We start from the raw sequence: 15,252 nt of genomic DNA, 5'->3' as shown, positions 1-15,252 counted from the left end.
TAAATTTGTGGAGTGATCTTTTAGGCTATAATTTAAAACAGAGGTAATCAGTAACCAAGAGCCTGCCAGTCACGTTGCTTGCAAGTAGGACTGCAACATCAGCCATTAAAACTGAGTTTAAAACTGTGTTTGTAATTTAAAAATGTTATGTATTGCATTGCCAGTCATCTAGAACTGCGTCAATAAAGTAATTAAAACGGTTCGCTGTTAAAGGGACACCCTGTCCCCGGATTTATGATTGCATCTGGGAGATCCCTTCTCTTTATTATCCACACAGATGGCAGTATCTGTCTATAAGCTCTTTTAAACTTTCACTGTTTCCCAAAGCTTGTGTCTTGAAATTCTGTCAGCTGCTTTTTGTCTAGTTAGTGAAAGAAATATGAGTTTCTAATTTGAACTCTAGTCTCTTCTAGTTCAGTTGTTTTGATGTGACTCCAGTCACCAGAAAACGTCATTTCCTGGAACATTGCTGACTTTCTGCTAAAGGGGTTCGATAATTGCGTTTAGGCGCCTTGTGATAATGTGGGAATTGACATTATATGGTGCTATTCAGAGATATGCACCTGTAATTGCCACATGGCAGTGGGTATCACAGCTGCTTTCACTTTCTCTTCGGGAATCTCCTCCGGACTCTAGCGTATATTAACGATATTTAAAAATCTAGTTTTTACTGCGTGCGGGGTATATTTAATGAGCTCTGTGCTAAGATTGACGCAACCTGGGGGTTTTCTTATTTTTCGAAGAATTTAATCACTGCTGACATCAGCTCTAGCGGCGTGAACGCGTCAGTGCATTCGGATCTGTTGTCATTGGGTTCGACTGTGTGGATTCGCTGACGCCGCGAAAGCCGTTGTCGGCACTGAACTTTACCGCGCACAGAAACTTAAACCATCGAGTAAGACTGGATTCGCCTTTGAGTGAATGGTGGTTCAAATACCAGTCTGGCCATCCAGATTTCGGTATTCCGTGATTTTCCTAAATCGTTTAAGGTGAATGCCGAGATCGTTTTTTTAAAATGTCGCGTCCTTATCCTCCGTTTCTAAAACCTCATTGTTGACAGGACGCTAAAACCATATCTTCCTTATTTGCTTTTTATAACCGTCGATTTCTTCGAAGAAGTAACTGACATTGTCTAATTTGTTTCCAAATCAGACCCTTAAAACGAAGGTTCCAATACGGTTTAGAAATAAATCTGACGAATTCGTTTAGTAGCTGCAGGACGTGAATAGTGTCTTTTATCAATTCACTGATATCAACAATAGTCATTTTGAGTACTCCCTGCATGCAAGAGTCTTTTCAATAGTCGGAAAGAAATAGTCTGTCCATGAAATGAGGAAAGGAAATCATTTTAAGACTTCGATTATAGGGAGAGCAGTAATATGCAGCACCAGGCCAGGACATACAGTATGGTATCGAACAACCCCGGACCATTACCTGAGGATGTTCAAAAATGTACTTCTCATACTAGATCCCTTTGAGGCAGCAGCAGCAGCAATGTTAATTATAGTTACTGCATGGAGAAGATGCCCTCAGCTGCCGACGTCTGATGTGCATTAAGCTACATCAGAGTCCCGCAACACGACGCGATATGAATTGCAGAAATATACTCAGCATGCTCTCCAGTATGCACTCATATCTCTCTAATACATTCATCCACGATCGCCGGAAGAATCTGTTTATCTTTTGCTGGAAATACCACATTCGGCCCTCGCGAGGAGGGTTGCTGGACGTAGTAACGATTTTGTGGACCAACGCACAAACTCGCAGATAGTACTACAGTGGGCATGCGTAAGGGGAATAAAATTTATGATCTGATGGAATCTCTCTGTGTGGTCGTGGCGCGGTGTGTTTTTACGAAAATCTACCTTTTAGATCCGTGCACTGTTTTTACCGCGTGGACGTTGGGAATTTCCAATGCAGAAAGTTTCTCTTTTACTTAACGTTAGGCTTTTAAATGTAGTGGGGTTTTGTTGGCTCACAGTAATCGAAGAGTACAGTCATGAAATTTAGACAGTCTCCATAGCCTATTTTCTTTGAGGAGTTTGCTAAGGCGTCCACGCATCCCTTGTAAAGCCAAATATGGAACTGCTTGAATAAAAAAAAGAAGCAATGGCCTCATCAGGACTGATCTACTGGCAATAACTGCCGGTGGGATGGGCGACATGCTGATTACACACCTCACAATCGTAATGCCTTGACCCGCCACGGCGGATTGACGAAGACAGCCGGTGTGCTGGCCAGCCTGGATGTGGTTTTTAGGCGGTTTTCCACATCCTGCTAGGTCAATACCGGGCTGGTACCCACGTTACGACTCAGTTACAGAGTTCGCAGACATCTGAACACATTCACACTGTTTCATGGATTCCACTAGTCACAGTTGGGGTAAACTAATTCCGTCCTGGGGAGGGGGGTACAGGGGGCGGCAGGAGGGGCATCCGCCCACCCCTTACCATTAACATGCCAAAACCGATTAACCATGGCCGACCCCGCGTAACAGCGGGACAAGACGCAAGCGATAGAATAGAATCGTAACGCGTTGTCAGTTGGCCAGTCGGAACAGGGATAAAGCCTAATCCGGAAGTGATACTTCTACTTACAGCTCACTGAAATCTTATAAGACACGTCCTTACGTAAGCTGCGCTACATATATTTTTACTTTGCTCACAGGTGGCGATGGAAGATTTTCAGAAAAGTGTCTTCGTGAGAGTGTTGTGGCTTCTTGGCAATGTAGAAGTAGAATGTGCGATTAGACAAGATCTACAAAAACTTAATCTAATTCAATTCCTTTGAGACCAGCTTTCCACGTTGTGTTATTTCCCCATATTATTTCTGTAGAATGTCTAGGTGGTCGCTGGAACAAGGCCACGGTTGATTACTTTCTCCATCCTTGTGCAGCAAAGTGGTCGTTCCTTCTCTAAATATTCGTCAGCCTCAGTGAATAAACTTTTCATTGTATTTAGCGTCCGCCCCGGTAGCTGAGTGGTTAGCGCGTCAGACTGTCAATCTAAAGGGCCCGGGTTCGATTCCCGGCTGGGTCGGAGATTTTCTCCACTCAGGGACTGGGTGTTGTGTTGCCCTAAGCATCATCATTTCATCCCCATCGACGCGCAAGTCGCCGAAGTGGCGTCAAATCGAAAGACTTGCACCAGGCGAACGGTCTACCCGACGGGAGGCCCTCGTCACATGACATTTCATTTCATTGTATTTAGAAAAACTTAATAAAATTCGACACGACTGTTCTTTTTCTGTAAATGGTGTTCTTTTGATTAATTATTTACTGCACAACGATGCTTAAATTGTATGTAATTATGTAGCAAATAAGGGGTATGACTTTTTTAAAATTGTACCTTTACTGTTGTGTGTTCGGCTGCACTGAAAATGAGCTAAAATTTTAATCAAGCACTTATCTGCCCCAAAGCACAGAGTAGATTTCCATCAAAGTTACCAATGTTAAAATGAAATGTTGGATAATATCGCTGGGTCGATAGTGAATTAATGGATGGTCAACAGCTTTTTCTTTCCACCCATTATTATCACTGCTAAGCGTGATCTCCTACCATATTTAAAGGAAGAGTCTTAAAAAATAACATTATTGAGGTATACTGTATTTTATCTTTAAGTGTGTCTGTTTCGTGTATGTGACTGTGGGGAGATGGGCGCGGAATGGATTTCTGAAGTGTAGCATTGAATTTCTGTTATTGGTGATGGAGAGAGGAGAAAGTGAACACTGCCTACAGTACACGATCTACACCTACCTCCAAAGTGTCCTCACTTAATGAGATACTGCGAAAGGCTCGAGTTTTAACCTAAAACATAGGCGTAGCGTCTGGTAGTCAGGAACTGCGCCTCACTACCTAGACAGCGCTGGAATATTTTGTCCTTCCTTTTCAAAGTCATTACCATCTTATCAGTTATTTAGGCGTCAGAAGATGAGTTGAATCTGGGATTTTTTTACGGGGGGGGGGGGGGGGTCTGCGCTCATAGAAATTTAGTATCATCGTGCCATCTCCAAATTCTCTAGAGCAAACGAAAGTGTTTTCTTAATGTATTATAATATCAACGACAGCAGCCAGAACATTTTCGATTTGAAAGCTGTGCTGCAACGTATCTTTTTCTTATCTTTCTCTCGCTTTTTATTTATTTATTTTAAGGCGAAGTAGATGTAGCTCTAGGGGGACGTGAGTTGCAACCTCATAGCATGCCTGCCTCACTCCCTCCCCCCCCCCCCCCCCTCCCCCGTCTTCGGCCTCCCTCACCCCTCTGAATACGTCTATGATCAGAAGCAGTCTGCTGCTGGAAACAACACCAGCTTCACCTTTCTGTAGATACAAATACAATAGGAGCTATCTATATGTGATCAAGTAATCCATTATCTGCACAATGAAGTGAAATTCTTGAAGTTCTGCGTTTATAGGAGGGAGTGGAGAAAAGGGTCCCCTTGAACCCTGCTAAAATAGAAGAGGACTCAGCCAATCTTTCGCTCATTGATTCTATGAACGGCTATGGTCCTAGTCGCACTCGCTTCGTAGTCTTGGAAGGAAGCGCGTAATGCGTTATACGCGTTCCACAGTGGGAAATTATAAAGAAGAACTACACTGCAAATCGAAATAAGTGGAATGGGACCGGCTTGTGACTTGAGGCGAAGTCCTCATCAGAGCAGACAAATCCAGTCAGCGGCGTCGTCGCTCTTCCTCCAGCGTACTTTTCTTTCGTTGCATCGAAATTTTCTTTCCGTTAGCTGGACGCACCGTTTTTCCATTTCCGTAGTCTCTCCCATCGCCGTTTGATTCCCGGAACGAGCCCTATAAACAGCCTCCGGGATGCAATGTTCGATAGCGCACAGGCGAGTGCTGGGAGGGTTTGACGAGGGAGTTCATGGTGCTTATGTGAAATTACCACGTGCTTATCCTGTTCGGCATGTACCAGTACTAGCGTAGCACCCGCTGCTTCGCTCGCTTGGACTATCTGGTCTGCGCAGTTTTGCCTGTTTGTTTTCTTTAACTGACTTTTTGTGTTGTTCGCAAATTGCAACACATCTAAACTTTTCGCGCTAATTAAGGCCATAGACGCCTGAGCTTTTACGAATATACTTCTGGCCAAAAAGTGATTCAGTAAGCTTTAGCTGGAGACCTTTGTTAATCCTGCCTTTTGTGTTCTTGTGGTGACATTTCCATAAAAATTTTCATCTCCTAACACATATATCTTTAGAACTCGACCTGCTTTTTGTGTTCTTGTGGTACATTTCTATAAAAATTTTCATCTCCTAACAAATATATCTTTAGAACTCGAATACCAATTTTCAGTATGTTTCATCATAACTAAATATTTTTATAAAAATGTTCGTCCCTTATTTCACCCCCTTAGGGGCTGAATTAACAAAAACGCTGAAGCACATATTGTTTATTTGTAGGCGAGAAGCCAGATACAAATTTTCAGAGATTTAATGTCAAAAATACTTTCGTAATGAAGTATTTTCTTGAAACTTTCATCCACTATTTTACCTCCTTAGGCGTTGATATTTGCAGGGCACTGAAACACGCATTTTTTTTATTTAGAACAGACGTATTTTTTTTAAATTTCGAACCGAGAAGTCGAATAATAATTTTCTTAAATTTAACTTTAAAAATGCTTTTGTAGTGAAATATTTCCATAAAAACTTTCATCCTCTATTTTACTCCCTCTGGGCCGAATTTCCAATAACATTGAAACACAAATTTGTTTTTTAGTTTCTAATCGAGAAGTTGAATACCAGTTTTCATGGATATGGCTTTAAATATGATGTAGTTCTTTAATAATGATTTATTTTTAAATCTCCTCTCAATATTTTACTCCCACAGCTGTAAAATTTCCAAAAATGCTAAAATACTTGTATCTTTGTTTTCGACAGAGAAACCAAATATCAATTTCGGTAGTTCGAATTTCCAAAAATTGCTTGTTGAACGACGCTTACAGTATAAGAGCAATACCCTCTCCAAATTTCGAGTATCTATCCGTAAGAGTTTGGGCTGGGTCATGATGAGTCAGGACATTTCCTTTTATATATAGGGATTTGTTCTCAGTATCGGTCTTTAATGTCAGATTCTGAATAACAATTACGAACAACAATGATGATATGAACACTACCGGCTTTGCTTTGCTTCTCATATGTTCCAGATTTCCTTGTGTGACAGCTCTGCGTGTGCGATGCATATTCTGCGGAGAAAATTCAGAAAGGCTAAATAAGAGTCCTTAAACGCCCTACACTTCGCTATAAATGCCCGATCAAGGCAAATAAAAATTTAAAAATTAATGTGTGCGTAGAAGTTACTTGTGGACAGGCAGGGTTTTGGGTTGAGCATATATGGAAAGTGGTAGCAGCACGGTAAAATGACGATTAGGCGACAAGGTGGACGTCCACGCCTCATCACAGGACGTGGAGGTCGGAGGCCTGCACTCTCTGTAAAGCAGAAGAGCCGGCGATCTGTGGCAGATCTGTCTGCTTCAGGCATAAGTGTTTGGCAGCACGCCTTTCAGCGTAAAGTTGTTGAGCGTGGGGAACCGGAACACTACTTCTACGTGTTCCCACGTTGACTCAACGACAACATGAGTTGCGATTGTTGTGAGCACAGAATTACCGAGACTGGACTATGGAACTGTAGAAACGTGTCGCTTGGTCGGATGAATCACTTTTCTTCTTCCGCTGGTGTCCGGTTAAGTCGCTCGAAACATGCATATGTCCACGGACGCACACCGGCGGGGACAGTATTATGTTACGGGCGACATTAACCTGTACGTCCCTGGGATCTCTGCTAGTAATGGAAGCCCCATGATATTATTGCAGACCACCTGCTTCATTGGATGCTTGTTGTCGGACTCCAGCTGCGATGCCGTCTTCCACTGTCAGTGTTTTAAAGCCAGATGCGTGTTCCCGTGGTTTGTGGAAATGAAACCCACATTTTGTATTGTTCACCATGCTCATGTGATCTGAATCCGGTGCAATACTCTGTAACGCTATCAGGTACCACCTCCACACCCCGTAATTTGCGGGAATTATGTGCTCCTACATCTGGGGCGGCGTACATACGAGGTAAACCTTCCACGGACGTGTCGAATCCACGCCACGCACAATCGCTGCTGTATTGCTTTTCAAAAGTGGACCAACGCGCTATTAAGCATGTGGTTGTAACGTTTTGGCTCATCAGTGCACTTCCCGTGATATGTTTTCATGCATAAGGCAATGAAAATTCTTGTCATCATAGACTGCTGCCCCCGAGTAAACGGTCTGATTTTTGGTGTGCTTTGTTCGTTTCTAACGGATTTCTCAGCCGCACCCTGTGAATAAAGCCGGCATGTTCTCTGTATGTTCATATGACCTTCTGACATTAGCGGTTGTCACGTAGTGTAGGTAAACCGCAACGTCTCTTGCACTACTAACATACGACACTGCTGAATGTAAAATCAGTATGTATTGTTCCACAGTTCCTCCTAAACCACTGAACCCATTTCGATCAAACTTGGTATACATGTCACTTCCTGTCTGAAAATCATCGCTGTGGTGGGTCAGAACCACCTACCTGTTAAAAGGGTGGAACTGTGGGTGAACCACCGAGCGAAGTGGCGCAGTGGTTAGACACTGGACTCGCATTCGGGAGGACGACGGTTCAATCCCGCGTCCGGCCATCCTGATTTAGGTTTTCCGTGATTTCCCTAAATCGCTCCAGGCAAATGCCAGGATGGTTCCTATGAAAGGGCACGGCCAACTTCCTTCACCATCCTTCCCTAATCCGATGAGACCGATGACCTCGCTGTCTGGTATCCTTCCCCAAACAACCCAAACTGTGGGTGAAAAAGCTGTGTAGCCCAAGACTTGGGAATACACATACTTTAGTTGTCCAGTATTTGAGAGTGATATCATTTAGAAACTTGTAGCTAACTTTACACATAATTTAAATCTTTACGAAACTTTTTCCCGCGTACGACTCCCTCAGAAATGATTGAACGAAAAAAAGTTTATCGCTTACTACATTTTCGCAGTTCATGCACCAAAACTGCCTCATGAAGCATGACGTTTTAATTGATTACTTCAGTACCACTCAGTATTTTCGCCACACATTTTGCAGACAATAGCCGTATATAGCACTGAATGTACCGCAAAAGTTTTAACGTAGTACGACGCATAGTTTAGGAACTATGACGTCATAAACACTGAGATACGCTACGGTCGCAGGTTCGATGTGGATGTGTGGATGTGTTCGGGCATGGATGTGTGTGATGTCCTTAGCTTAGTTAGGTTTACGTAGTTCACGTTCTAGCGGACTGATGACCTCAGATGTTACGTCCATAGTGCTCAGAGCCATTTGAAACACTGAGACATGTGAAAAACTGTCTCTTCATGGAAGACGTTTAAATTTATTACTTCGTTGTTACTAAATGTATTCGCACAGTATGCACATTCGTCGCTGTATATACCAACACACAGTTTAGGAGGTATGCCGTCAAATACTGAGATGTGTGAAAAACTGCAGCATCATGTATGGCGTTTTAATTTATGAGTTCTTTACTAGTAACTCTGTTCACAACGCATTTTGTAGGCAGTAGCCACATGTACCAATGGATGTACCTACAAAATTATATCATTGTCCAGCAGGACTTAGTGCAGCACATACAACATCATAAAGAATGAGTTGTGTGAAAAAGAAATTGCAGGGCGAAATTCGCTAGAAATGCGGATGGAATATGTGTACAAATTTGTGTGAAATGTGTTAAATACATGTGAAATATTTCTGATGTGCCCATTCGCGGGCAAGCCTAAGCTCAACCTAAACCCCTGGGACGATTTTAACCAAATTTGGTACATATATTACGTACTATGCGAAAAGAAATATGTGCTTACTATGCGGAAAGACATACTGTGGTGATAAGAACCCAGGCATGCTATTGAGGTGAGCGTGATAACTTGGAGAGAGACCTTGTTGGGAGGGAGCGGGGGGGGGGGGGGGGGGGGGGAGGAGATGGACATACAGCGAGGAGGAAGAAGATGGACAAAGAGAGGGGGTGAAGTAGGCTGACTATATTATTTCGCCTGGTCTGACCCTCACACTTTTTACCTACCAGTGCTGCGAAATGTCTGTTGTTCCTGCATTGTGACAAAAGTTTGCGTAGCATAGGAGGTCTACTGATAGTACTCTAGGAATTTATACAATGCGTTAAGCAGCGGACGTAATAACTGGATTTTTAGCTGCTGTATATTGCTCTGGAAGTGAAGTCGTGGCAAAGTCTATTCAAGGTGTGTTCGCAATAGAGAATACATAAAAAAATACTAGCCATTCCGGAACTACATTGTTCTGTTTTTGGCGTCTCATATTTGATGAATATTGTATCAGTCCTTGCACTGCCTCAGACAGCTACGGCGTACGCCATTGTGTTTCTTTCATGAGAAATACTCTTTTCTTATTGACGGCAGACGAGACTCTATTTGTGGCCCATCGGTCCGTATGGCAATGCAAGTGACAGCTGCCTTCGGGAGTCCTTGGGCGTTGTCAGCGACTGCGGTGTGTTTCGTTTATCCAATAATTTCACTTGTGTACTCGATACTACTGTGATACCGAATGACAATCAAATAACTTCATTTTGACAACAAGATAATTCGAACAAGAAGCAGTTACATACTTAGGTTACGACAAAATCGGTGAACGACCCAAGACAGGCGAAGAGGAAGAACGACATTGTTGTCTTGCAGCATTTTTTTTATTTTTCTAAATTATACAATTTTTTACTATGTCCAATGAGTGATACTTATTGCATGTCCTCGTTGAACCAAATCGACCTTCACTTCATTATCAGTGAAGAAATCACTTGTCTCGTGGATATTGCGTACTGTTTCTGAGTAGATGGAAGTACCAACGTGCCAAGTTTAGGATGCAACGGGGCTGATGGACACACTGCCAACTCCTGCTGTGCAGCAAGCCCTTTGCAAGCGATATGTGGCCACTTATAGTATGGTGCATTTATTGAAAGCCTCCTGGAGCACTCGTTGTGACGTCTAGGATGACGTACTTGTGGAAAACAAAGTTGCAGCAAAATTAAATATTGCTGCATTTCATCGACTGGTAAAAACTGCGTGACATTATAGCAGGTAAAATATCACACGAGTATGGAAAAATTAGAATTGGGAATATACACTGATGGGCCAGAATATTAAGATCACCTACCTCAGGCACGAGTAACAGCGGCGACACGTCGTGGAATGGAAGTGATGAGGCGTTGGTAGGTCGCTGGAGGTAGCTGACACCACATCTGCACACATAATCACGTAATTCCGTATGAGGGACGATAAGCTCTGACGCCACGTTCAATCAGGTCCCAGATATGTTCGATCGGGTTCGGATCTAGCGAGTTGGGATGCCAGCACATCAACTGGAACTCGCCACTGTGTTCCTCGAAACATTCCATCACGCTCTTGGCCCTTTGACACGGCGCATTATCTTGTTGAAAAATGCTGTTGCCGTCGGGAAACATGATCGTCATGACTGGTTGTAAGTGGTCTGCAAACAGTATACTAAACTCCTTGGCCGCCCTATTGCCTTGCACGAGCTCCGCTGGACTCGTGAATACCCACGTGAATGTTCCCTCCCGAGCATAATGGAGCCGCCGCTATCTTCTCTCCGTCCTGCCGTACAGGTGTCGAGAAGAAGGCGGATTCGCGCTCTCGCATCAGCATGATGAAGAAGGTATCGGGATTCATCAGACCATGCAGCACTTTCCCCTGAACGAACGTCCAGTGTCGATGGTCACGTGCCCATTTCAGTAATATCAGCCGATGTTGTGGTGGTAAACATAGGCAAATGCATGGGTCGTCGGCTGCGGAGGCCCATCGTTAGGAGTGTTTGATGCACTGCGTGTACTGAAAAACTTGTGCCCTGCCCAGCATTATAGTCTGTTGTTGGTGCCGGCTTGGGTGGCCGAGCGGTTCTAGGCGCTACAGTCTGGAACCGCGCGACCGCTACGGTCGCAGGTTAGAATCCTGCCTCAGGCACGGATGTGTGTGATGTCCTTAGGTTAGTTAGGTTTAAGTAGTTCTAAGTTCTAGGGGACTGATGACCTCAGAAGTTAAGTCCTCCTATAGTGCTCAGAGCCATTTGAACCATTTGTTGTTGGCTCTGCCACAGTCCTCCGTCTGTCCTGTTTTACCAGTCTGCTTACGACGTCCGACATCTGTAATGAGGGTTGTCTGCCCAACCTTACGACGTCTGGACGTGATTTCACCTTGGTTTCGCCACGTGTTGAAGAACTCATCACAGCGCTTCCGAACACCCGATAAACCGTCCACTGCCAGAAATGCTAGTGCCGAGCCTCCTGGCCATCACAACCTGCCCTCGGTCAGACGCAGATAGATCGCGGGCTGTCCTCATTCTACACACGGGCAGCACGCTCACTGATGCTGCATGCACCGTGCGTGCGCCTGACTAGCAATGTTTCCTCTCTGTCGCCTGGACGGGTTTATATCGACAGTAGGCTGGTGGTCATAATGTTCTGGCTCATGAGTCTAAGTGTATCATTTGCTATTCTTGAGAAGCAGTCAATCTAAGAATATGTGTTTGGCTTAACAGTGCATACTAGCTCTAAATTTATTGGAATCGGGTTCTATAGAAAAAAAAACAACAACTACAGATTTTCTACTGTGGTTCCCTGATCTCCGTCCGATAATTACGTTTTTCAGACAGATAGTCCATTTCTTGTGTTTGGTAGAACCGCACTACTCAGGTTTCTTAATTTATTGTATTTCGTTAAAAATGCTGGTGACTGCATTATCTGCACTACTAGCTTTTTGTTCAGTTCACCGGTTTACAATCAACAACACATTTGGTTCAAATGGCTCTGAGCACTATGGGACTTAACAGCTGTGGTAATCAGTCCCCTAGAACTTAGAACTAATTAAACCTAACTAACCTAAGAATATCACACACATCCATGCCCGAGGCAGGATTCGAACCTGCGACCGTAGCAGTCGCACGGCTCCGGACTGCCCGCATAGAATTGCGAGACCACCGCGGCCGGCCCAACACATTTGGGTCACTGAATCGCTTGAATGGCCCGTCAGAGTTCTTGACGTCCAGGACTTACGTCATTTTACGTAATGCAGACTGTTATGACGATGACTTATAATTAAAAAAGGAAGAAAGAGTCATATGGAATTCTTGGGTGGGAGGCCTCTTGTGGGGTGTTCAGCCGCCCGATTGAAAAGGGTTTTGTTCCTACGCGTACAATGGCCTCTATCCACAAGGTGTATGAGCTGTTTCTTGGTTGCATCCGTTGCACGTAGGTGACTGCAATGGGTGCGTGTATAGTGTGGTGTCATGTTTGTGTTGTATGATAACGAGAGAAGGAAGAGGATGGAACCCGGTGTCGGCACATAGCACGCTCAACTCGAGTAGGGAGTAAAGGGGCTGCTGGTCTTAAGTCCTGACAGATCACCACCAACGATGTCGCGTCGTCACCTCATCAAACACTGCGGAGAAATATGGAATTTAATCGACGACACTGATGCAAAGTCCGTCTCGTAAACTGAGATATGGTCGGTAGAGTGGTGTACTGACCACATGCCCCTCCATATCCGCATCCAGTGACACACCTGTGGGCTGAGGATGACACGGCGGCCGGTCGGTAGCGTTGGGCATTCCAAGGCCTGTTCGGACCGAGTTTAGTGTAGTATTGATGCAAAGTCTGGTGTTGAGGAGGTTTGGCCAAGTGCTGACACCGAAAATTTCTTATACTCGTATGTTTACAATGACAAGGTCGACCAGCTGGCGAAGAAGGCCAGTGATTCTGGCCCTGCACTCAAAACCAAGTTGTGGATACGGAAACTGGCCGAGGGCGAATGGGCAGAAGATCGGCAACTTTCAGACTGCCACGAAGGTCACTACTACGCTGCTACCCAACTAGTAATTAGAAGTACTCTTTGGTTTCGTAAATTCCAGGCGAGCAGGGCAAAGATAAATACCGTGGTACGAATGCGTACCAAGCGTTGTTCTACTCCTTCCCACCTACATTGGTTAGGCGTGAAGAATAACGCTTCCAGCGAATACCAGAACAAAAAAGGACAAGCATGCCCATCAAAACAGTTTACTACAAAGCCTTGTGAAATTGAGGTCGTAATTAAAAAAATGGTTCAAATGGCTCTGAGCACTATGGGACTTAACATCTATGGTTATCAGTCCCCGAGAACTTAGAAGTACTTAAACCTAACTAACCTAAGGACATCAAAAAATGGTTCAAATGGCTCTGAGCACTATGGAACTTAACATCCCTGGTCATCAGTCCCCTAGAACTTAGAACTACTTAAACCTAACTAACCTAAGGACATCACAGACATTCATGCCCGAGGCAGGATTCCGACCTGCGACCGTAGCAGTCGCGCGGCTCCGGACTGAGCGCCTAGAACCGCGAGACCACCGCAGCCGGCCTAAGGACATCACACAACACCCAGTCATCACGAGGCAGAAAAAATCCCTGACCCCGCCGGGAATCGAATCCGGGAACCCGGGAGGTCGTAATTAAAAGCAATATTACTACTTACAGAGACAGGGTATTCTACCGCATGAGAACACAGTAACAGTCTTGTAAACGAACTGTATTTTGTTGCATTTTTCAGTAGCACAAGTGTGATGACTTTCCAGCATACTACACATTGTTGCTGGACATGCGGTTGCGTAAATGCGAGTTACTGTCGGAGTATGCATTTTAGCGTTAAAAAATATGTTTTTTGCACAACGTAAATGAAAAGCACTCAGTTCCCCAGCCACTGTCAAGACCACAGAAAAGGCTTCAGAACCAGTTATCCAGTAATATAGTGCAGTATAATTATTTATTGAGTTTAACATTGTCCATTGCGTTAAGTGTAATTTCACGTTAAGAAACAAGTTTGATGCACTGCACAACACTCTGTGCAAGTGATTATATCTTCGCCTATAATGTTTGGTTATCAAAGAGCCAGTGTCCCTTCCAGACGCTAGTCAGTTGATTCTTGAAGATAGTCTAATAAGCCGAAAACTAGTTCTAAATAATCAAAAATCAGTAGAACAGCCAAGTCTAATTTCAGGAAAGTGTAATTCGTTGGTTCAGGTTGTAAAATAATCAGTTAATAGTTTGTCAATGTCTCCGATTCATAGGTCACACCTCAAGAAAGCAACGTGATTACTTGATTCCACACCTCCACCCTATTTTTGGAAAAGAAAAAAGGTCCTTCCCGTTCCATTTACGTATGTAGTGTAGGGAGAATGACGGTCTAAATGTCTGTGCGTGCTAGATTTTGTGTAATCATGTCTGCGTGATGCCTGCGGTAGCGACACGTACGGGTTTTATGGCATATTCTTAGATTCCTCTCTTAAAGCTGGTTTGTAAATACTCTTTCGCGGGGTTGTTTACGTCTGTCTTGAAGTGTCTGCCAGTTCTGTTTTCTCTCACGTGAGTCATACAAATATGTGACCATTTTGGGTTGTCCTTCTCTGTATACTCTGTTGGTCCTATCTGGTATAGGCCGTACACACTAGAGTAATGTTCTAGGATGTGCCAGACAAATTTTTCCCCCTTTGAGGACTGGTTACATTTTCCTAGTGTCCTACCAATGAACTGGAGTCTGCAATGCTTTACGTAACACCACATTTGATCAATCCATTTCGTTATATCCAGCTATATGTACGAGTTCACAGATTCTAGTTATATTAAAAATGATGAAATTCCTCCAGCTGTATTTAAGGAGACGATTTTATTTTGGCAACTAGTTTCAACGTTGTAACAACGTCATCTTCAGGCCCATACACTTGTTGACGTCAACTGCGTGCGGCTGATACTAGAAGTCAATGGTGAGATACGGACGTGCTCCGTGTGCACGTCCGTATCTCACAACTATCTTCTAGTATCAGCCGCACGCAGTTGACGTCAACAAGTGTATGGGCCTGAAGGCGGCCACGTCGTTACAACGTTGAAACTAGTTGCCAAAATAAAATCATCTCCTTAAATACAGCTGGAGGAATTTCATCATTTTTAATATAAAATTATACCAGCTGACGTCCCACTGTCCACTTCAACTATGGATGTGCGAAGATTCTAGTTATGTGTCATTAATATTGTAATCATACGATACTACGTTTATTCGTTTTGTGAAATGAACAGTCTTAACTTTCTCAACATTTAAAGCAAGTTGCCAATCTTTGCACCAGTATGAAATATTCGCCATCTAGCTGAGTATTTGCGCGCTTTTTTGTGTCAGTATTT

The 15,252-nt window shown here is 43.8% G+C and overlaps 1 protein-coding gene and 1 non-coding gene across 2 annotated transcripts in view; both read left to right on the top strand.

Moving 5' to 3' along the window:
• The window catches only part of LOC126268025 (colorectal mutant cancer protein), a 585,914-nt gene that overhangs the window by 20,728 nt on the left and 549,934 nt on the right, over positions 1-15,252 (top strand). The window lies entirely within an intron of this gene.
• Positions 2,966-3,038, top strand: Trnad-guc (transfer RNA aspartic acid (anticodon GUC)). The gene has a single exon. It is a non-coding gene; the product is annotated as a tRNA-Asp (tRNA).

The sequence above is a fragment of the Schistocerca gregaria genome, chromosome 1, assembly GCF_023897955.1.
Source record: "Schistocerca gregaria isolate iqSchGreg1 chromosome 1, iqSchGreg1.2, whole genome shotgun sequence".
NCBI lineage: Eukaryota > Metazoa > Arthropoda > Insecta > Orthoptera > Acrididae > Schistocerca > Schistocerca gregaria.
Note: the sequence above shows the minus strand (reverse complement) of the source record. Positions and strands in the feature narration are given on the sequence as shown.